The sequence below is a fragment of the Numida meleagris genome, chromosome 20 (genome assembly GCF_002078875.1).
Source record: "Numida meleagris isolate 19003 breed g44 Domestic line chromosome 20, NumMel1.0, whole genome shotgun sequence".
NCBI lineage: Eukaryota > Metazoa > Chordata > Aves > Galliformes > Numididae > Numida > Numida meleagris.
Window position 1 is genome coordinate 3274579 of NC_034428.1, and position 21861 is coordinate 3296439.

General features: G+C 49.8%; 1 protein-coding gene across 5 annotated transcripts in view; it reads right to left on the bottom strand.

Moving 5' to 3' along the window:
- The window catches only part of RERE (arginine-glutamic acid dipeptide repeats), a 175806-nt gene that overhangs the window by 124540 nt on the left and 29405 nt on the right, over positions 1–21861 (bottom strand). The window contains exon 1 of one of the 5 annotated variants that reach the window (XM_021417379.1): positions 15400–15506. The exons of 3 other annotated variants lie outside the window; for them this stretch is intronic. The gene's annotated coding sequence lies outside the window, so the exon portion shown is untranslated. Of the gene's footprint in view, positions 1–11902; positions 12056–15399; positions 15507–21861 lie in introns of those variants that run through there. One more of the 5 variants, XM_021417378.1, reaches the window with a different exon arrangement.

Consider the following 21861-nt stretch of genomic DNA (forward strand, 5'->3'; position numbering starts at 1 on the left):
GTGTGCGTCACGTGTGCGTCACGTGTGCGTCACGTGTGCGTCACGTGTGCGTCACGTGTGCGTCACGTGTGCGTCACGTGTGCGTCACGTGTGCGTCACGTTACTGCCAGAGAAGCTCTGAGAAATGGGGCTGGCTCTGGGCACCGAGCTGCTGACTTGGCCCGACCACGGGCAGCTCCGTGGTTATTTCATGGCTGCACCTGGAAACCATTACTGGAGCTACCAGCACGCACTGCAGCCCTGTGCATGCTAATGGCAGCTAAGAGGTTTAAATATCTGAAGATTCAGGTTTTAAAGATAACGTGAAAGCAAGTCCAACAGAAATGCCACGAGGCCAGAAAAGGGAGGGAACCAACCAGGCACTGTCACCAAAAACATGAGAGCAGCTTTTCGCCCTTTAAGCACGCCAGGCAGATAAATCTTTGGACAGGACTTGCTTGGTGACGCGTTAGCAGCCTTCATAAACACAACAGGACCATTCTTCCCTGAGTTTCCAGCGTCATATTGCAAGATAGGAAGGTACTGTATGCCACAAATACCAGATTAAAGCATGCATGCGCTGCAACTGCTCGAACATCAGCTCCTTCCAAAGAGTTTTTTCTCTTTTTACATCCAGGAAGAATTTTGGAAGTTTATCCACTTGTTTTTAAGTGTGAAAAGCTAAATGATAGCCCATAAGGACTCCCTCATACATTGGTAAGGTAGGAAGAACTGCCTTAAGAAAACCCTCAAGATCCTTGGTGAGAAGGGAACCTAACAACATTGGGGAGAGGAAATCTCAGCTCCATCAGCCGAAGCACAGCGCCGAGCTGCAAGCATCCAAACACAGCTCCAGCGCCCTGCATCAGACATGCACCCTCCTGCCTCAAACACACCCAAGGGCCGCCTGCACATGGCCCTTCCTAAGATCACACCCCCGAGGACAGAGCTAATTAACAGCACCACAGGCTGACCTCCCTGCCGAGGCATGCAGCTTAACCTTTCTGTTCCAGAAAAGGCTAAGAGCATCTGTTATCAGCTTTCCCCCACATTCTTCCCGTATCTTCTACTTGCTGTTGAAAATGGGAGTTGCAGACATTCAGATGACCAAGTACTTTAGGAGCTCATTCCACTAATAACATGGTGAGCAACAAGCTAATTCTCTTCCAGCTGTTCTCTCCATCCCTAAACAACTACAAAGTTATTCACTGGCGAACAGGAAACGCAACTAAGAGATCTTTTTCTGCTAGAAATGACTGGGAAAGGGTCTGTACTAAACAATTACTTAACACCTCACAGCAGAAGTCTGACTCACCTGCACCACGTATCTATCTAGTACAAACCCTAGAGAAAACTCAGTTGATGTTATTCCCAGCACACACCCACCATTCAGCTCACATCAGTACCACAGCCCAAACAACCATGCTCACCTTCGGAATGCACCCAGCTGCAATCCCTGCAGCCAGCCTCAGCACAGCACTACCAGCCCAGCCAGCCACCAGCACTGACCAGCACAGGGCAGGGCCACTGCCTGCTCCTTCTCCTGCCCAGGAGCCTCTTGGGATCAGGTTTGCTTCAAGCCTTCCCAAGAGCTCTTAGAAGCCTTTCCCCAATGAACAACATGCCTCCTAGCAGTGGTCTTCCTCATCTCCTTCGCTGCACTTGCAGTTAGCAGCACAAACACAGCTCTGGAACGCTCGGCCCAGCGATGGTCATTATGAGTTCCATATTTACAGTTCAGGGCTCTTGTGAGCCATCAAAGTGTGAGCAATTAAAAGCGCGTTTGCTCACTTGGAACTGCTCTCCACTCACCATTCTGTTGGCACACAGTGGAACACAGGCCCTCCTCGGCTGCAGCTCATGGCTGAGATGCAGACACCTCCAGAGGAAAGGCAGAAACCCACTGTGCTCCTCGTGGCAGACCACGACCCTGTGTGTTCCCCTCCCTATCTACCCAGCTGCACCCAAGAAAAACAAGCAGCTACCTACCTCCGGGAGGACCTAAACTCATTGAGGAGTAAGAACAGCTCTGAGCACAGAGGCAGACGGAAAGGCCAGGGATACAATGTGGGGTGCAAGTATCAGCTATCAACTCCCCCTGGAACTGCTGCCCCATATTCACAACAGCGACCTGAGAAGAGCTTTCTGAGATCACCTAATTCTGGGTAGTTTTACACACAAGCTTCCAATCCCAAATAAACACGGGGAGAAACAAGACTTGTTGAAGAGCAGCAACGTACAAGCCAATAGCCTTAAAAAGTTTCTGTACAACCAGCATTTCCTCTGGTAAGTTAGACAGAGCTGCTAGCTGCCCAGAACCCCACAGGTGACTTCACAGGGTGCCCTAATGGCCTCTCTAGCTGTAATTAATGGGAGGGAGCAAACAAGTGCAACAGACAGTAAACACGACGCCAAGGATTACTTCCTTGTCTCTGAAGTCAGTCTGGCTCACGTAAACGATTACCACAGTGTAGGTCTGAGTAACACAAAGCGCTAGTCCCACAGCATCACTTACAAAGTTAAGGCTTGTTAAAGCGTTCCTCCAGTGCAGCGTAGCTCCCCGCTGCCAGGCTCTGGGGGGAGGAAGGCCCACGGGGCTGCACAAGAGCTGCTGCTGCAGCGAGAGCTGTTACCTGGGGAGCACCACGTCGCCTGGAGCTGAGACAACATCTGCACTACGAGGCTGCTTAACGATATTTAAAAAACAAAGTTAACCAATTACGTTGCGATGCACTGATTTATTTATTTGATATTATGGTTTTTATCAGCCACGACGACTTCGCTTTCCTTCCAAGAACCACGTCAAGCCAGCGTTGGGCCGGAGGACAGCTGCTCAGCCAACCAAGCACAAATAGCAAGAGACAGCAAGCAAGAGGCAGACGGAAAGCTCAGGCCAGCAGCAGCCAAGCTCTGCACCAACCCATGCACCTACAGCTCCGTTACAGCCTCTCCCAGTACATCATGTACACCAGAGATTCATCTGCTGCGAGGTACTGGGAAAAGACAACACATTTACAGAAGTAAAAAGAAGTAAACCCATTCATGTGGGTTGTTTGCGAGGCAAGTCTGTGGCAAAAAGATCTGTAATATGCTTAGTCAATGGGAAAAACATAAACATTAACAAATGCTGTCAGTTCCAAGCAGGGAAACACCAACAAAGAAAACAAAGCAGCAAGAGAAACTCCTGGCACAAGGGCAACCCTGAAGAGCACCGACACAAAGCACAGTCAGATGGCCACTGCACAACAGCCCTGGCCTCAGCAGGAATGCATGGTTATCAGTTGTGAGCACGTCACATAGCTAACACCTGCCTGTGAAGCCTTTAAGAAAGAAAGGAGCTCAGTGTAATACTGAAAGCTTTCCCTCGTGTGTACTTGGGTGAGACCAGCGCTGCAAAGGTCGCATGGAAAGATCGTGCAGATCTCCACCTACTGCAACCAACCGACTGGAACGTCCACCCCGTGTTTCAGTTTGGCACTTCCACCTCTACATTTGAACAGCCATCTATTGGCAGTACATACAGCTATGCCTTTTCTCGACAGGTTTTTTCCTTCCTAGATGTCTGCCCTTTTACAGAAGCCTTTCATCTTCTAGCGAGCCTCAAAGATATCTTCATTTAAAGCACTCAAACTAAAACTAGATTGGGTTATTTTGGGGAAAAACCTTTCTTTGAGCAGCAAACAAAGACCCAAGTCCTGCTCTTCAGCCACATCAGCTGTTTCGTTTAACTCCACGCAACTGTTGACTTGAATTACCCAAGATGGAAGAGTAACTGTAGGGTGGGCTCCTGGGCCAGGCTGAGCGACCAGACACGGCCACCAACACACAGCCATAATTAAAGCAACTTCCAGCTATGGGAAGCAGCACCCGAGAGCCGCAGAGACACAAGCCCGAAGCCACACCACCAAATTTCACAACAGGGGAAACGCAAAGAAATGCTGCTCTTCTAGCCTTACAACAAGGGGAAAAAAAAACAGTACAAAGTTACCACAAAGAGCAATGGACATTCACAAGCCCTGTTTTTGTTGTCTGCTGTTTTAACATGCTTTCACATAAGCATGTTAAAGATTTCTGCTGGGAGAAACTGCCTTTCATTTCAGAGCTGGATCTCACTTCTCTGAGGAGCAGCTTGCTCCGAGTGACAGAGCAGGCAGCAGAGCTGTGTCCTACAAAGCCTCTCCCCAGCACAGAAGCCCTGCTGTAATCAGGAGATTAAGTGAGCTTATTCGTGTGTGAAATACCGACTTGATCTCTGCCTCACATTAGGGGCTGTCTACAGCAACCGGTCAGCAGATTCCTCACAATTTCGTAACGCTTAACAACTGCAATGTATTAAATTACGTCTCACTTCCTTTATTGCGTTTACAGAATACAGTTAACAAGTGCCCAGTATTTAAAGCAGCAAAACCTCACTGGTGGCAGCGTGACCCGTATGCTCACTCTCCAGGCTCTGGGCAGAAAGAGCAAACAGTGCTGTGCAACAAGTGCAGGCACAAAGTGGAGACAGGAACTGTGAGAGGAAGCACTCCTGCAGTCCCAACCTGCACCACAGCCTTTCTGTATCCTGGGATTTGAGGTCAGAAGGCACCTGCACAGAGGGCCTGCAGCACAGGGGATGCACAGCGAGACCCTGAGTGCAGGAGAACCGAGGCCCATTCAGACAGCCAACACACGCAGCGTGCTGAGGCTGCACATGGACCTGCAACAACCTGCCTGCAGACCAAGACAAGGAGCCAAGCAGACAGCCACCTCCTCCTCTCAGAAAACCCAACAGAAACCACTCCACTGCTCACGCATACAGGCATATCACCGCAAAATGTATTATCCCATGTTCCTGACTTTATCTTCAAGCCTCTCCCAGTAGCAAGGACTTGAATCACCCCGTAACATTGAGGCATGTTCGTTTCCCTCGTTCAACGCACAAGGTTGTGCAATTGTAATTATTTCACTTGAATCAGAGAGGGGCAGTTTCCTCCCACACCACCATCAGCTTACAGCTGAATGTTTAAGATAACAAATGGCGGTGAACAGCTCGTTAGGAAATTGTCTGTCTCCTTATGTTGTAAGATTTTAGCACAAGACAGGAAGCACACAAATCCCACAGATCATCTCAACTAACAGCAAGGGAAATGAGGCGATGTAGGTTGTCTTAACACAGGACCACCAAGCAGAACAGGTGAGCAAACAGAAAACACCATCCATGGCCATTTTCAGATTGTAAGTCTAAATCTCCACTGCTTATAAACCTCTACTGCAACTCTCCTGGTTCAGCTGCCAGCTTCCATAGCACACATGAACACCAGATTTCTATTTATTCCATGGCATCCAATGCAACTTCTCACCTTGCAAGCCAGCAAGGTTTTTTCCCCCCAGTCTCATTCACTTCTCTTGATGTCAGTGAGCAAGCTTCCCTTTTTTTTTTCTCCTTAAAATACCTCTTCCACATGCATGCAGCATCCAGTGTAACAGAAAAATCCACTCACGTTGTAACCACATTACTGCTTTGGGGCCACCGATTCCCTTATCAGCTCTGAAGCATCCCCAGTTCAGAGCTATGCCCTTTCCAACCTCCTGCAGCCTCTCCCTGCTCCATGAAGGATTGCATCAGCAACCTGCCAGCCACTGCTAATAAATCCACTTAAAAGCAGTTCATAACTGGCTGCGTCTGTCGTGAGAAAAAGGAAGAAAATATTAAGAAATGCTCCAAATGATTAGTCTGCCTCTAATCTAAACCAAGAGGAAGTGTTTTAAGACTGCATGAAATAACTTCTGACTCCGGTCACGCTTCAGACATTAATTTCTACTTCCAGTACTCTCAGTGCAGACTCTTAACTATTGTATGACTGAAGTGATGGCATCTAATGTAACAGGATGAGGCAATATAGTTGGATTAATGTATTTAGGCCTGATCTTGTAAGCTGCTGAGCACGGTGATTTGCAAAATTAGACCATAAACCATTAAGTGTCGAACAAGCGATGCAAAGCTTTATTAAGCCGCACAAGAAGCGTGCTGGCCTCGTTCACACCGCAGCACCGCTGCCTCCCAGTACTGGCCACCAGCAGCAGGCACGTGGCACACGCTGCCCTCCACATCCCCGCTCCCAGACATCCCCGTCCCTCCCGCACTGAGCGGCTCTCTCCGAAGTAACAGACCAGAAACACTGGAAGAATGAGGATAAGGAAGTTAAAATCGAAGGAAGACCTCTTCGCCCTTGATAAATACATGCCAACATCCTACAAACTCCATTTATTACCAGTAGCACGCTACAGAATTATACTTGCAAAGCGTACCTTGGAAGACTCGCACCTGCAAAGCTTCCATCAATGCATGTGAGCACCAGCAGCCCAAGAGCAGAGCTCAGCAGTCACCTGGCATGCCACCGAGTTCCCCCCTGCAATGCCAGCCCAGCCAGGAGCTGGCCAAGCACCTCGTCCCAGCGCAGCAGGAGCCGACGCACGCCGTGCTGGCTGCCCAGCAATTGGGGCCCTATTAAATGTACCCAGCATGTCAGCCATCAGCCTGGTTTCTCCAGCAGTCCTGCAGCCTCTCCCTTGAGACAACTTATACGGCTTAGGTGAGATTTATTACCCGCTGACGAGCTCTTAACATATGCTGAATTATGATCTGGCCTCGGAATCAGAATGAACTTTGGTATCAGCAGGTATTTCAAAACGCAACTGCTCTGAATGAGGAATACGAAACAAGTTTTCCAGCACAGCGTTGTAGTATCAAATTGCATTGGTAAGCCACGAGAGAACAAGAGAACCTCCCGCAAAAGCTGCGTTAGAAATTCAGTTTTGAAGAAAACGACACCGGTGTTCGTGGAACATGTCTGGCCCGGCTGGAGTTTCCTCGAGGTGTAAGCTATCCACGAGAGCAATGCAAAAAACACACTGCGGAACCTCACGCTTCGTATTTCCAATGGCTGTTTCAGCTGTGTCAGCAGCCCTCAGCACCTTAACGAAGATGCAGGAACGCAGGACAGGCAGCCCTGTGTCTGGGAACCGCTGGAACACAAAGGCAGAACACCACCCCGAGGCAGGCAATCCCCAGTTGTGCTTTGCAGACCACAGCTACACCTATTTTTCACATGAGCAGTATTTTAACCCCAAGTTCCACCGCTCATAACGCACCCCACACCCCCTGAGCAACAGCAGCACTTACCACTGTAAAGAGAACAGACCCAAGGTGAAGTATTATCAAGAACTGAGAAACCTCACCGAAACCTATCCAAACAGATGGCATAATTTGGTTTTTCTAAATGCTCTTTAGCATTTACAGCTGGAAGTGACAAATATCTAACGTGCTTTGAATATGCAAATTATAGGAACAACACAAAAGAGGACAATGTAATTTCTTTTAAAGACAGGCAGTCATAATGTTGAAACAGACTGCAACCAATTTTCATACACTATTCATAATTACTTTATTACACTGTGAAAGGGTAATCAGTTTCCAAATGATCTAATAACCTTGGGCTGCTCTTAACTCTTTTATATCAGTCTTAACTACAAACACAGGCTAGGTCTCCAGCTCGAAGGCAATTACAATGATCTAATATTAAACATGCAGGGTAGCCACGTTCTTCCTCTCGCGCTCTCACACAAACCAGCATACGAGATTACCTAAGAGCATTCAATTAATAAGCAGGAGCTGCTATATAGAAAAAATCCATTCCCAGCTCTAATCTCAAAGGAATAGCTTTATTATCGGGAAAGGGAAATCTGATTTTTGGCTCCTTTGTTAGATTTCAATAGGAAATGGAGCAAATACAGTATGTTTTGACTGCCTGTAACGAGGGAACTCTACGGGGACCTGTCACTGTGGCAGACCTAAGGACGGGGGCTTTTTCCCACCCCCTAAGTGCCTGAGTTGCGCTGACTCGTGCCACGGCTCAGTCATTTTCATAGCAATGTGTGATTTAACCACCTGCTGAGGCCACGTCTAGTCACCAGGCTCTGACTCAACCTGAGAACCCTCAGAGCACGGCAAACTGCAGCTCCCTGCGTTCCCAGGCCCTGTGCCGGGCTGCTGCAGAGAACCCGGGGAGGGCACGGGCAGCCACAGAGCTTCCAAGGGCAGAGGAAGTGGCATGTTGGTTCTGTCGGAGGTAAACAGTTTAATTGCGCAGGCTGATTAGATTAGGAGGCTGAAACCTCCACGATGGGGAATGCCGGAACCTGAAGCTCCAACATCATGTTTATGTCACTGCTATCGTTTTACCACCCAGATAAACGAGAGGAGACGGAGCAATGCGTTACACTACCCACTGCGATGGCTGAACCCTGCACTTCCTCCAGTCCCTAACAGCCACCAGAACAGGCCCCAGCCTTCTAAAACAAGGTCAGCACACCCACAAAACCCAGCGTTCCATCCACCCAATGCCTCTCCTTCTAAACAAGCTGAACGTAAGCTGAGCAGACTGCAGATGCTGCAGATACACTTACTGCGTCTTAACAGGATCTCAGCTTTATCTCAAAACCAAGTCATTCTGATCTCTCTGAATAAGTTCAAGAAGAAAACACTGCCAAAACCAAAGCGCCCTGGGTTTTGCATGTTTCAAGAAGATTCAAATCAGCGCCCGAGACAAAGTTAGTTACCTGTACCAAACCAGTGTTACAGACACAAGGGTTCCTCCCTCCCAAGCCTGGCAGGTTTGAGCACACCTTCAGCCATCAAACAGCTCTTCAATTAAGTCATTTTAAAAGAGAGTTGGGTAAACCTGCCAGTGCCTAACGTCTAGTAACACTGCCGCGTTCCAGGACTGCTATTTCACACTGTATTCTTGCCTCTGAATTAAATCCATTTCCAGAGAAACCTAACCAGAGCAAAAAGTCGCTATGAATTCCCCAAGCACACAAGCACACTGTTAGTACCAAATTTACTACTAACATTTATCTCGTGCTTTTGCCAGCATTAGGAAGAAACTGATTTCTAAACCCACCGTCGTACAAAACCACACGCTCAGAATTATAAGCAAAAGTACACATCACAACCAAATTTTATTCCAGTAGCAAAATGGTTATCCAGTCACAAAGGCCTTTTCTTGGCAAAACTTGAAAATAAGTTTCCTAAAGAGGGCCAGCTGGCTTTAATTATTTACATTTGTCAGTGCTATTTGTTCACACCTTGCATCCAAGGGTCAGAACTCCAACCAGTACCGCAGGCAAAGCTCAGCACAAATATTACTTTTGTCCTTTCTTCTGGAAAGAATTCCAGCTTTGTTCGGAAAGTTTAAGCACAGAAAACAGATATCCCTCTGAGCCATTTACAGAGGTCTCCTAAACAAAGCTAACTAGCTTTTCATGGCGCCCATCCTCTATTACTTAATCCAGTCTGTCGCATCGATGGCTCTTCTATGTTCCCATAAATCACTGGCTGGCACTTACTGAGCCGAGCCTTATGCCACAGGTTACACACAACTTCTGCTTCCTGAGCACCTGAGCTGCTTCTGCTTTCTGCCCGCTGCACTCGACTGAGCCACAGTTGTGACCCGTTTAACTAAACAGCAGCAGGTCAGAAAGAAGTTCTGCTGAGAAGCTAGCTACCCTTGGCCCCACAGCAGGGATAGCAAGGGCCAGCAGAGAATAAGGCCAACAGCTGGGGCCTGTAACAAGCCCAGCCACCACGTTTAATCCGTTCATCTGTCAGAGGCCAGACTGCTGCAAAGACACGTCCTTAATTTGGAAATCCCTTGGGGGAAAAACAGCATTTCATGTACGACGATCATCAACACGTATCTATTTCTGCACCCTCCGTCTTCACAATTGTTTTGGGTTTGTTTTTAAACCAGTCAGCAGACCTCAGATGAAACACCACGTTAGCAGCCCGTACCAACAGACTGCAGAAACACTGGCTTTCGCTATTGCCCAATCCCATTTTTCTCCTCTTGGAGCATACACAGCACCGGCACAACTTCTCTCTATCTACTGAAGAAGTCCCAGAACCAAGAAACACCAGCACACGCATGCTGACCTAACAGCCAGGGGCAGCCCTATAAAGCTGTGTGCTCAGTGAAGGGCACATCTCTCCATAAGAACATCCTCCTCAAGGCCTGCAGCACCCCATGCCCCAGATGACTGCTTTTTGCAGCTACAAACTCCAACCATACCTAGCACCAGCAGTTAAATAGGAGCCCCTGGCGTGGGATTTCTGGACTAGAAGCCGTGCATCAGGCTGGCTTTGCAGTCAGCGCCGACTCGGTGGGGACATGCACTCTTGTTCACCTGCTACACGTGACCCATTGAATCTACATTTCAGCAGTAGGAAGACTAATTTCAGGTGCCAACACGGAACGGCTTTGTTTCTGTAGAGCTTTTCTGCAGGTGTTGAATACAACAACCCTGTAAGTGCTCCACCCACGCAGAGGTCCATCCCTGTGGCAGTGACTGAGGGCACAAACCAGAAGCCACAGCAGCTGCTGGGACCTCTGGGCTGCATGCATGGGTCAGGGGAAGGCTATGCTACCTACAGACCAAGCCTTAGGATGAGTTCAATTACAGACAGCTTGTTTTCTTTCCTTTCCCACACACAAATTCAGAGAGGGCTCTTGTTTTGAGATGCGCTACTAACCATTCACATCAGGAAACAGAAGTCCCACCTTGTCACCTCTATGTAAATAAGAGCTGAGACACCGACTGACTCCGCACAACCTGCGGTAAAGCTGCAGACAGCCAGCGCTGGCACAACAGCTGCGTGCAGCACTATGGTAATTACAATTAAGGGCTCATCTACTTCACATAGAAGCGAGTCACGGAGGCACTGCCGGGGCACAGCCACACAACAGAACCAGCCGCCCGCCCGCAGCAACACGGAGCTACACAGGGCTACTCGAGACGCAGCCGCGGCTATTTTAAGTAAAACAAAGCACTATCAACTCTAACACACACACAAAGGAAGCGGGAGGATAGATTACGTCAGCCCTCGCCTCAATTCATAAATCCCGACCGCAAGAAAAGATAAATTCTTAACTGCCTTTCTCTGGAAAGCTGCTCACACGCAGCCCGAGCCTCGCCGCTCGCCGGAGCGCTGCCGGCTGCTGCTCCCCAGCAGCGGGGGGGAACGGTGCAACCCTCACGGAGCAGCCAGATCCAGCAGCTCACAGCCACCTTCCGCTGCTCCCACAGAGCTCGGTAAAAATAGTTGAAACGCTGCTAAATTACAGGGCTGGAAAGACAAATAAGGGCTTTTTAAACGCTGCTCCCACACGGTTCTCAACTGGCTGCCATAAGCGCCTGAAATGTCTGTCTTGTGATGTTTACTAGGCACTCTAAGTCCTGAAAAACGCCGTCGTCTGTAAGAACAAAAAAACTGACAAAAACGCAGAGCTGGCTGCGCGTCTGGAACTAATTGCCTGCAGATTAATGGCTTTACATTGGAATAGCGCTCCTCTGTCTGCCGGGCTTTAAGTCCTGTTTACTTCCAGCTCCGAGCTCCCTGAAGGAACGCACTGCCGGAGCACAGCGCGTTTCTGAGCGTCCTTCTCCCCAGCTTTGCTGTCTCGCAGCCCCGCTGGGCTCTGCCTGGCAGCCCCGCTGGGCAGCACGGGCAGCTCGGGCCGTGGCTTTTGGTGCTCCAAAGGCGAACTGTGTGGGGCGGGCGTGCTCCGTGCGGACCGGCCCCACGCAGCTTCTCTCTCTCTCTCATCTGCTTCAAGTAAGAAACCAAACACAGCGCGTCCGTTTAGCCTGGCCGTTTGTCTTTACAACGCAGAAGTGAAGCGAAAGGGTCTGAATGCATGCTGAACTCCTCGGGCCGCCCTCACCCACCGAGTTGGCCCAACTTTTCCCGGAGGAAAAAAAAAAAAAACAACGCCCGGACAACAGCACAGCCCCAAAGGGAAGGAGCCCCGACGCAGCCCCCGGGGACGGAGCGGCCGCGTTCCCCCCGCGACACAGCCATGCCCCGTACCCCGGCACTCACCCGCTGGCGACGGCCTCTCCCGCGGAGCCGAGGAGCAGCCGCGAGGAGCGGGCGCGGCCGGCGAACAAAAGGAGGCCCCTCCGCCGGCCGCCCGGCGTGCAGGCAGCTGGGCCGGGCGCGGAGAAGCGGCGGAGCGAGCCTCGTCCCCCCGGGCCCGCCGCCACCCGCCCGGCAGCGGCAGGAGGCGGGCACGGAGCGCGGCCCGGCGGGCGGCGAGGGGGAAAACCCGGCGCGGAGCGCGGCCCGGCCGCGGCCCCTCGCTGCCGCCCGCACACGCGCGGAGGCCTACGGGGAGCTCGGGGCTCTCGTCCGAAGGACGGCGGGGTTTATTCGAGCCGTTCCGCTGGAAAGCCTGCCCTCCCCCCCCCACCCAAGCAAATTCATCTGCTCGGCGAAACCCGTTCGCCTTCGTCGTACGCTTAATTGGCCTTTCTGGTTTTTAATAGCGAGCGTTTACCTGCGGCCGTGCGGCACGGCACGTAAGGTGAGCGGTGTGCTTGGCACGGTGCCTCCGCTGCCCGCTGTGCTGCACAGCACCCGGCCGCCCTGCGCCGGACCCAGCACACAACACCCAGCCACGTCAGGCACGACCAGAGGGCAGCGCACGCTTCTGCCCTGCCCAGCAAATCCAGGTGAAGTCCTTACCAAGAAACAAATCACAGAACAGCGAGTTCGAGCAACACCTTCAAGCACCATCTAACTGATCTCTCCCAGATGCTACTTGTTGTGTATTTTCCCCTCTATTCATCTACAGACACCTCTCCCATTTCCCACCACAGCACAAGCAGAGCTCTCACCTGGCAATTATCCCGTACTTCCTAGGAACTGCTGCCCCAAAGCAGCGCCGCAGCCGATCCGTGCCACCCTGCAGGTGATGAACACGAACAGAAGTGGCACCCAGCACAAGCCGTGCTCCCACAGCACCCATCACACAGCCACCCCCAGCTGGGCCCAGCCTGGAGGAGCTGAGCGAGAGCTGCAAACCTGCCCGGGCTGAAACCCAGCCCTTGGGTCAGCACAAAGCAACCACGCGGCATCTATCCTCGCTGCAATTTTCTAATCAAATGTGGCCTGACATCTGGCAAGCCACCAAAAGTAACTGACTGCTCTAGCGTGCACTGGAGGAAGTATCGACTTCCCATGACTTCCAGAAGAGCTGCCCAGCAGAAAGTTCATTCAGGCCAAGTTCCATTTACTTGCAAAAATACTATTTGACGGGATTCATTAAAACCGCCTTATCACTTTAAGACGGAGCTCTCTGCCACTCCAAACCACTACTCCTAGGAGGCAGTATGCGTTGGCAAAGCGCAGCCAAAAAACATAAACCTGTAGAACTCCTGTATCTCATTAGAACGCACGTTGTTGGGCAGCGGGAGGTGCAGCAGGTCCAGCTCAGCAGAACCACAGAGCACTGCAGCCACAGGCACTGCCTGCAAAGCCAGGTGACCAGCATGGGGCTTTGGCAGCCAGGTCGCTGGCAGCAGAGCCATCTGAAGTCCCATCTGGTTGTATGCAGCACATGGGAGGTTCCTGAATGAACGCGACCACTCCAGCATCCATCACTGCCATCGGGAGCAACTCAGCTTGCACTAATCGGCCTTCCTCCGAGACACGTCATCTGCCCCCATTTCACAGAGTAAAACAAAACCACGCTCCGAGTCCAGCCTCGAGCTCCATTTGCAACGGGCACTTTTCATCTCGTCTTCTGAAAACGGGCTAAAAAAAATATTTTCTTGGTCATTAAGTACGTATTTGCTACCGACAGCATTAGAAAGTTCGAAAAGCATCTTTCCTCACCAGCCTTTTTTTTTTTTCCCCCCTTTTTCAAATGAGGTTTTGACTCACTGTCAGCAGCTCCCAGCACTGCTTACAAGCACGGAGCACGTACACACACCCACACAGCTCTCGTTGCGCGGATGGGGGATGCACCCGTTCATGTGCAGCTTTCTGTGCTCCCTGTGAATAACGCAGCGCTGCGTGCACTGTACCTACACCCGTCAGCTTGTGGCAGACTGAGCACCAACAAGTGACAGCGCATCCTCGAAGGGCTGCTTCCCAACACGCTACCTGCAGTATCCACTGCTTCTCGCAGGCGTCCTTCCCAACCTCACACAGATGGAGAGGCCTGAGAGTGCCACGTACCACGCTGACAGCACCGCACAGATCCTGGTTCACCGGTTTAAAGCAGGTTCAAGTACACCACCTGCCTCGCACACACTGTACCAAAGCAATAAAATAACTTCAATTCGTTTTAAGAATGCACGGAGATGCCGATGGTGACAAGGGCTTTCTAAAAGCCAGTACATCACTTCCCAGCTTAGGCAAGCAACAAGTGCCACGCATTAAACCCCGGCTAAGCCAAACCTATTTTTAAAAGGGGACTTAACGCTGTTCTCAGCTTCACGTAAATCAAGCTCTCTCTTCAGGTTAGGCAGCGGGGTGGAGGGAAGAGGAAGGGAATAGGTTCAAGGAGAACCAGCTAACAGCATCACACTGCCGCGGCTCTGTCACTTAATTCCAGTCCTCAGCACAAGTTTCCCCACCGTCACCAGCTGTGCACACATTCCCAGCCAGAAGAGCAAGGTACTTCAGTCAAATAAAAAGCCTCAAGGAGGTGGTTTAAGTTCGAAAAATCAGCCAGAGGGCAATGCTCACCCGGAGGCTCCTCTGCAGAGAGCAGCTCCTACCTGCTCACACTGTGTGCTACACGTTTTTCTCCACTTTCCTTTTTCCACACACCCCCCAGCATGTCTGGGCTATGCCTATTCTAAACACAAAACCTTTCGTGGAGCAAGAGGTGATATTTTGTTCCCTTGAAGACATGGACTGTTTTATTAGTATCAACACAGTTGACACCCAGCTCTCAACAAAACAGCTCCTGCCACTTACAGAGTCCTTCAGACCAGTGTGAAGCAGCACATCCACCTACACCTGTGTCTGTGAGTACACCTGGACCCCCCACGGAAACACCAAGCCAGCTCCAGGCAGCATTGTGCCCCAGCTCAGCTGCAGCAGCTCCAGTTAGGAGGGTGCTTTTCCGCACTACCCGAAAGTCACCCAAAGAGGAAATTCAGTGTAACGCTACTACTGCTTCAGCACAATCCAAACCAAAGGCCAGCATTCATCCTATAATCCAAATCAAAGGAGAATGGAAACTCTGCGGAGTTAAACACAGTGCGTTGCCCACCTCCCCTCCCACACGTTTACATCTCCAGCAGGCAACAGAGGCACCAAGTCAGCAGGGAAGAGCTACTTCAATCTACTCCATGAATGCCGTAATTTGGATCCGCCATTTTCTTAACGGTTCCAGATCTCCCCAACGGAATCTGTATTCTTTCTGGCCCTGGAACCTCCGGAGTTTTGGGGAGGCTTACAGGTGGTTCTGCTCTAAGCTTCTATTTACACAGCACCAAACACAGATCCCTCTGAAGCAAACTAGTTCCTACTCTACCACCCACTTTATGGCTCGAAAGCTCCGATTTCCGCCCTGTACTTACACAGCACTCTTATTTCAGAAGACCTCACGTCCACCTGCGAGCCCTTAGGAATCGGCACTCAAATCCCCCCCAGCTCAGCGCTGGGTGCAGGCCACCCCAACGACACAGCCGGGTGCACCGACCCCAACCACCCCAACCGTTGCCCCCACAATTCCAGGCGCTGCTCCAACTGCCACCGGCCATGGGCAGCCGGGAACACCTCCCGGCCTTACTTCTGATTCAATCAGGAGCAAAGCACTGACATCCCTCTGAAAAACAAAGCAAGTCAGCGTGCTGGCAGTACTCACTGCCTGCTCGTACAACCGCTCGTTATTAGGTCGCCTTGGGTTCTTTCTCAGCCCATCTGGAAGATGTGACGCAGCCCACGAAGGCCTGCTGGTGCAGTCAGCGCATCACCTCAGCTGCAGAGTGGTGATAGAGACTTCAAGGACGTGAAGGGAGTCCTGCAGAACCCCGCTCTGCACGCCTGAAAGAAATCCGCTGGGTTATTTTTATACGGCATCTTGGATGCACGCAGCATTTCTGTCACAGCAGGGAAGAGAGAAAACAAAAGTTGCTCCCCCAGGGAGCTGTGAAGACTGCTAAAGCAATTTCACATGCTGGAAATCTCCGGATTTTACAGAGAGACCGAGCTGAGGAAGTGTTGAGGAAAAAATGAAAAAATAAACAGTTGTTGTGGAGCCCACCAGGAGCTCTTTGTGATCTCAAGTCCCCACACAATTAAGTGAGCGTTCAGAGCAGTGCCAGCCCACAGCCTCCCGGCTCCAAGTGCCGGAGAAGACAAACTCCCGAGGCAGACAGCGGTGGGGGATGGAGCACCCTGCCCACCCTGCTCAGCACAGGGACACGCCTCAAGCACCAGGTCCAGCCAGGCCCTCAGCACCAGGGGGACGGGCACACGGGGAGAGCCCAATGAAGGGCCTTGAGGTTGAGCACAGGGCTGGAGCATCTGCCAGGACAGCTGGGAGCTGGGGCTGCTCAGCCTGGGGAAGAGGGACCAGGGGGATCCCACTCATGTCTAGAAACACCTGAACAGAGAGGGGAAAGGAACAGGGCCAGGCTCTGCTAAGCGGTGCCTAGGGACAGGATTTGGGCACTGGGCACAAACTGCAGCACAGGAGGCTCCCCCGACCATCAGAAAACACCCTCACTGTGCCACCAAGCACTGGGACATGCTGCCCAGAGAGGTGCTGGGGCTCCTTGCTTGCAATCCTGTGGCTTCAACACAGCTACCAGAAAAGATGAGCAGAAGAAGGGGCAGGGGACTGCCTTTTCCATTCATGTTTTGAGCTCATTCAGGAAGAGCACTCCAAAGGGGCTGCACCTCCAGGAGAAGGAAAGCCAGCCCGGAGGGCAGCACGCTCACTTTGGGAAGAGCACAGTGAGAAGTGAGGAAAGGTCACACGGATGACCGAGGCGAGGAACTCGGTGACTTGGCAGGATGTTTACAACAAAAGCTTTTATGTACTTTATCTAACTATGTAAGTACAAAACGTAATCAATTCAGCTGGGTACTGTGACCAAGCTACTAGAGAACAAGGAGTGAGACAAGCAACTTGAAACCCGGCTACAGCTTTGCACAGCAGGAAACCAAAACAAGGCAGGCGAGGCAGACGCTAGAGCAGAAAAAGTTCATGTCTGTCAGAAAATCCCTGCCCTGGAAGATGCCAAATTGGACACTGATACCAAGTAAACAAAAAATATTAAAACTAAATCCAATTCTGTCCACCAGATTGCGGTACACGTACAGCAATACCTCAACCTGCTCCTTGAATTTAACTCTGTGATATACCGCTTATGTTAGAAGGTATTAACTTAAAGGAACAGGAAAACAAAAAAGACATTCGCTAAAAGCCGCAACATAACAGGAGAAATTAACATACATGAAAATTTAATACACGGATGGAAGAAAGCAATTAAGTGTCTGTTCTCAGCTGTACATAAGAACCAACACAACGAAACCTTTGGTAGGCAGCAGTGCTGTGAGCTGTACAAAAACCGATGGTAGGGGTGTGTGGCTCAAGCACAGAAGGGAAGGAAGAAGCAAGCAAACATTTTTTTTTTCCAACTCTATCAAAGCAGCTGTACAACAGTGGAAGCTTGCCCATTCCTCCCTCCAGTTTCAACTAAAAGTTACTTTGGGAATGGAAAATTTGATACCTCTATCAACAGCCTGTGGTATGTTTAAACTATTATAACACAAAGCATGCTCAGACTCACAAGCGAAAGGAAATGACTGCCAAATGCTTCCTTTACAGCCCCTCCAGAATAAGACAGATTCTTTACCAGGAGATTTTCTCAACGCGCCACGAATAGCAGACATGAGCTAACAGACGCACCAAGTTAGCTGGGGATTTACGGGCTTTCATTGAAGTCACAGCGGAGATAGAAAACATGACTACAGCTCCCAACATATTTCATATAGTAATCACTTTCACATTCAAAAGCTTCAGAATTTCAATAGTTCCCCTTAAGTGACAATAACCACAGGACGTGACCATAGCTATAACAATCTTTCCCTCCAGATGGACAGATACACTCTAAAGACAGGAAGTTTCTACTATAATCTTGAAGAAATGTTAAGAGTCTGGAACCACGTGAGTCCAGTTCCGTTAGATGGGAAAGAAACCCTTCATTTCCCAAATCTATGCGAAAAGACACCAGGCGTGGTATCTGGACGTGACTCTGGGCAGCCTGGTCTGGTGGTTGGCGACCCTGCACTCAGCAGGGGGGTTGAAACTCAATGATCTTTGAGTCCTTTTCAACCCAGGCCATTCTGTGGTTCTGTGATGGTAGTAACTCAGGCTCCGCTCCTCGCACCCCTGCGGAATCCCCAGTAGCACAGAACAATGTGATGGTGCTGAGCTCATTCCTGTTCCCGTTCCCCTCCACAAACTCATCTGTAAGAACCAACGAGAGGCCAGCTTCCATCTCACAGAAGAAAGCGTTTTCATCAAAAACAGATTCTTTCTCCAAGCCATGTACATCCAACTAAGAGCCTAGAGCAGTATACAGGGGGTAAGAAACTCAACCAGACGTTAGCATGTGCCCATCATCTCTGTGCTACAGCATCCTGTCTTAGGGAAGAAGACCTTTTGTCCTACTGAAAAACACCTCTTTACCCTTAGCAACACTTCTGAAAGAAATTTACAACTGTACAGCTCATGGAGCACCGTGAGCTCCCTTACATCATACACATTACATCAGCAGCTTGCCGGACTCATCTTTGTTTAATGCCAGGACAGACAGGGGCTTACTGAAGTAGGAACACCTTGCACACAGCAGGCTTCAAGGGAACAAAAGGCAGCAGCGGATTTGGATAGCCTTTATCAGCCAATTAGCAGGGAAAAAGGCCTTCCCAAATTATTTTCACAGCGTTCTCCATACTACAGATGAAGAGGTGGCATTGAGTTAAGCGTGCTTTACGCTCGCTTGTTAAACACCCCTCGCTGCAAACAGAGCCTGCTGTAAATGTTAATGCAGATCAGTTCTGTGCTACTTGTCAAAACAAGGCACGCTTTCCTACTGGCATTTAACACAAAGCACACAGGGGGCTCCCAAACCCCGCTCACATGACTCTGTTTGACTCCCAGCTTCTTCCATGCAAAGTCCACGTGCTCTGGCTGCTCGGCTGCCCTCGGCCTCCCCATGTGCCACACAGCTCCACCAGACCCACGGGTGCACGTCAGCATCGTGTCAGAGGAAGGCTGCAGGGGCAACGAGCCAGGCTCTCCCTCAATATCACTCTTCCAATGGCCCAGCAGAACAAAAATTAACAGCAGAGGTATCCCAGGTCTTCTGTGTAAGCATCTCTTTGTACAACCTGGCAAGAAATCACAGCAATCCGCAGCAAACACGGCTGAGAAAAGCAGAATAAGTCACCTCCATCAGAGCAGGCAAATAAGCAATTTGGAGGGAAGTTGGTACAGCAGGTAAGTAACAGCTATCTGCATAATTGTTTCAAAGCACTTGCAGAAATCTGGGAACATCAAAGTGCCCCCCCCACGCACACACTCCAAATTGTGTTCCAGAAATGACATCTTTGATTAAAATCAACTGCCTGCAGATTGCAAATCAAGCCCGAACTGAAACGCACGCACATGTACCTATCAGAAGGGCACTTCTATAAAACAAACATTCACTTAAGAAAATATTTACATGTTCTACATTCAACTCACATGAAAAGCAAACATGTCTGGACAAAAGGAATGCGAGAGCTTCACATGATGTGATGCAGGTTTCTAGAATAACAATAAATAAGGAGCTGCATAGAGGCATAAGAAACCTCTTACAACAAGAAGGGCTCCGAAGCAATCCATCTGTGACCATCACTTCTTCAATCAGCTTGCTGCCAGCACGGTCAGGCTGCAGCATGCCACCTAGTGTCAGACTCCTTAAACAAGTGGTACGCAGGAAAAACAAAACACCAAAGTACCTGAAATCCAAAGGAGCCACCAGGACCACGCACATTCTGCCGTTCTAAGTTTTAGGTCTTCATTTCTCCCTTTGAGACAGCCACCCAACCGAAAGCATGACGAAAAAACGCAACTCATGGATGTGAGCAGCTCCCACCACGGGCAGTTCTTCAGAAGACATGCTTTCCACTCCAGCTAGCAATTCAATTCACCCAGACATGAGCTGAAGAGCAACAAAAACACTGTGCAATGTGCATGAAAATGCTGAGGAGCACAGGCAGGTCCCCTGACACGCGATACACAGAATGTTAGAGGTGTTCTTTGTTTGGCCTATGAGCCATTATTTCACTCTGTTCTGAGCATCGTGTCTACCCTTTCATTAGGTTAGCGACAGAACTGCTGAATTTTAATGCTAGTGGTTTATCAGTAACAAGGATACACGTACACCTCACCAGTTCATTAATAATCCATTAAGACGACTCGTATTAGAGCGTGGCAGGCAACTTCCTCACAAAATGAAATCTGTTTCTTTGCCTTTTAAGATCTGAATGTGCCAAAGGTGGCATATCAAGATGTGAACACAATTCAAAGGCTACACTTGCTGTTTCAATTTCCCTAACGAGTCATTAGGCAGTCACAGAACACGCGCTCCGTTATCCATTTCTCCCCTGTTTGTAACCTCCAGTCACTGCTTTAGAATGGAAGCGTTCAGAACACGAGTCCACAGCAACACAGGACATGTGCCTGCCTTAACACAGACAGATGAGGGGAAGGGAGAGTTCCCCCCTCCCCCCCGGGGCCAAGGGCTGAAGACAGGAAGATGCCAACGTGCAGCACGATGCGTGGCTGAAAGATGGACTCAACAGAGCATTAATTGCCAGCAGTCAACATGAAAAAAGTCAGCTGGATTCATAGAGAAGAAAGGGAGCTGGAGAGCTAACTGCTTTCAGTCCCGGGGGGGTAAAGCACAGTTGTGAGCCGTGGTTAAATATTATCAGTGAATGCAGTTTCAAGAAAGCAACACAGGAGCTGATTCCCTGGCCTCCTCATGCAGGTGTGTAAGCAATGGCTGCTTAGGCCTTGGCCCATGACCCAGTTTACAGGCTCAGAGGACACCAAACCCAGAACAACTTGAATTCCACTCCCAGCACCATCCATACCTTTCCAAAGGGTGAGCAACAGGATCTGCAGCAGTCACAGTGCTGCTGTGATTCCCTTTTACTGCCTTCTAAATGAAATCCATACTTTGGAACACCAATAACCAGACGTGCCAGAGATGTATTTTGTCCATTGCAGTCCGCTCATGTAAATGAGGTCAGGAGCAAGCCTGGCAGTGCTGCACAACTCCAACCCTGGAGCAAATGCACACGGTGCCTTCCACGATGAAGAAACCCATAATTAGATCTCATTTCTGTCAGTTCACTCAGTCTGAAGATCCATACAGCTGGGGGAGGGCTCTTAGAACGACTCAGAAATCAAGCAGCTCCTAAGAATATCACGGCACCCGTTTCAGATTAAAGCCTTCAAAGCCTCCCCTCCATTAATCTACCTAAAGGCAGGAAGTACTGCGCTTTGCTCTTTAGTTTCAGAGCTTGGGTGGTGGTGGTGGTTTTTCTTTTTTCCTCTTTTTTTCTTTTCTTTTCTTTTTTTTTTTTAAATAACCTTTAAGATTGCTCTCTGTTGATTAAACCATTTTCATGCTTCAATGAGTTTGATTCCTATTAGTTCAGACTGCAGAGAGCGCATTGATTTTTACTATAGTCAGGATCAAGAGAAGTAACAGCTTTGCAAATTAAGCAACTGCTCACAATGTTAACTAGAAAAATACATCCAGGGCAATAACACACAAGCGTCCAGAGCACTCTTCTGTACCAACAAATGCTAGCAAACAAGCTTATAACAACTTTAACCTTAACACTTGAGAAAGGAGGCGAGCTCCATGCACTGCAGCCCACTCAGATCCTGCTAGCTCTGCTGATAAGGAGCAGAACACCAGGAAAGGCTCAAAATTACCAACAGCTCTGAATTGCCATCATTATAGCATCCC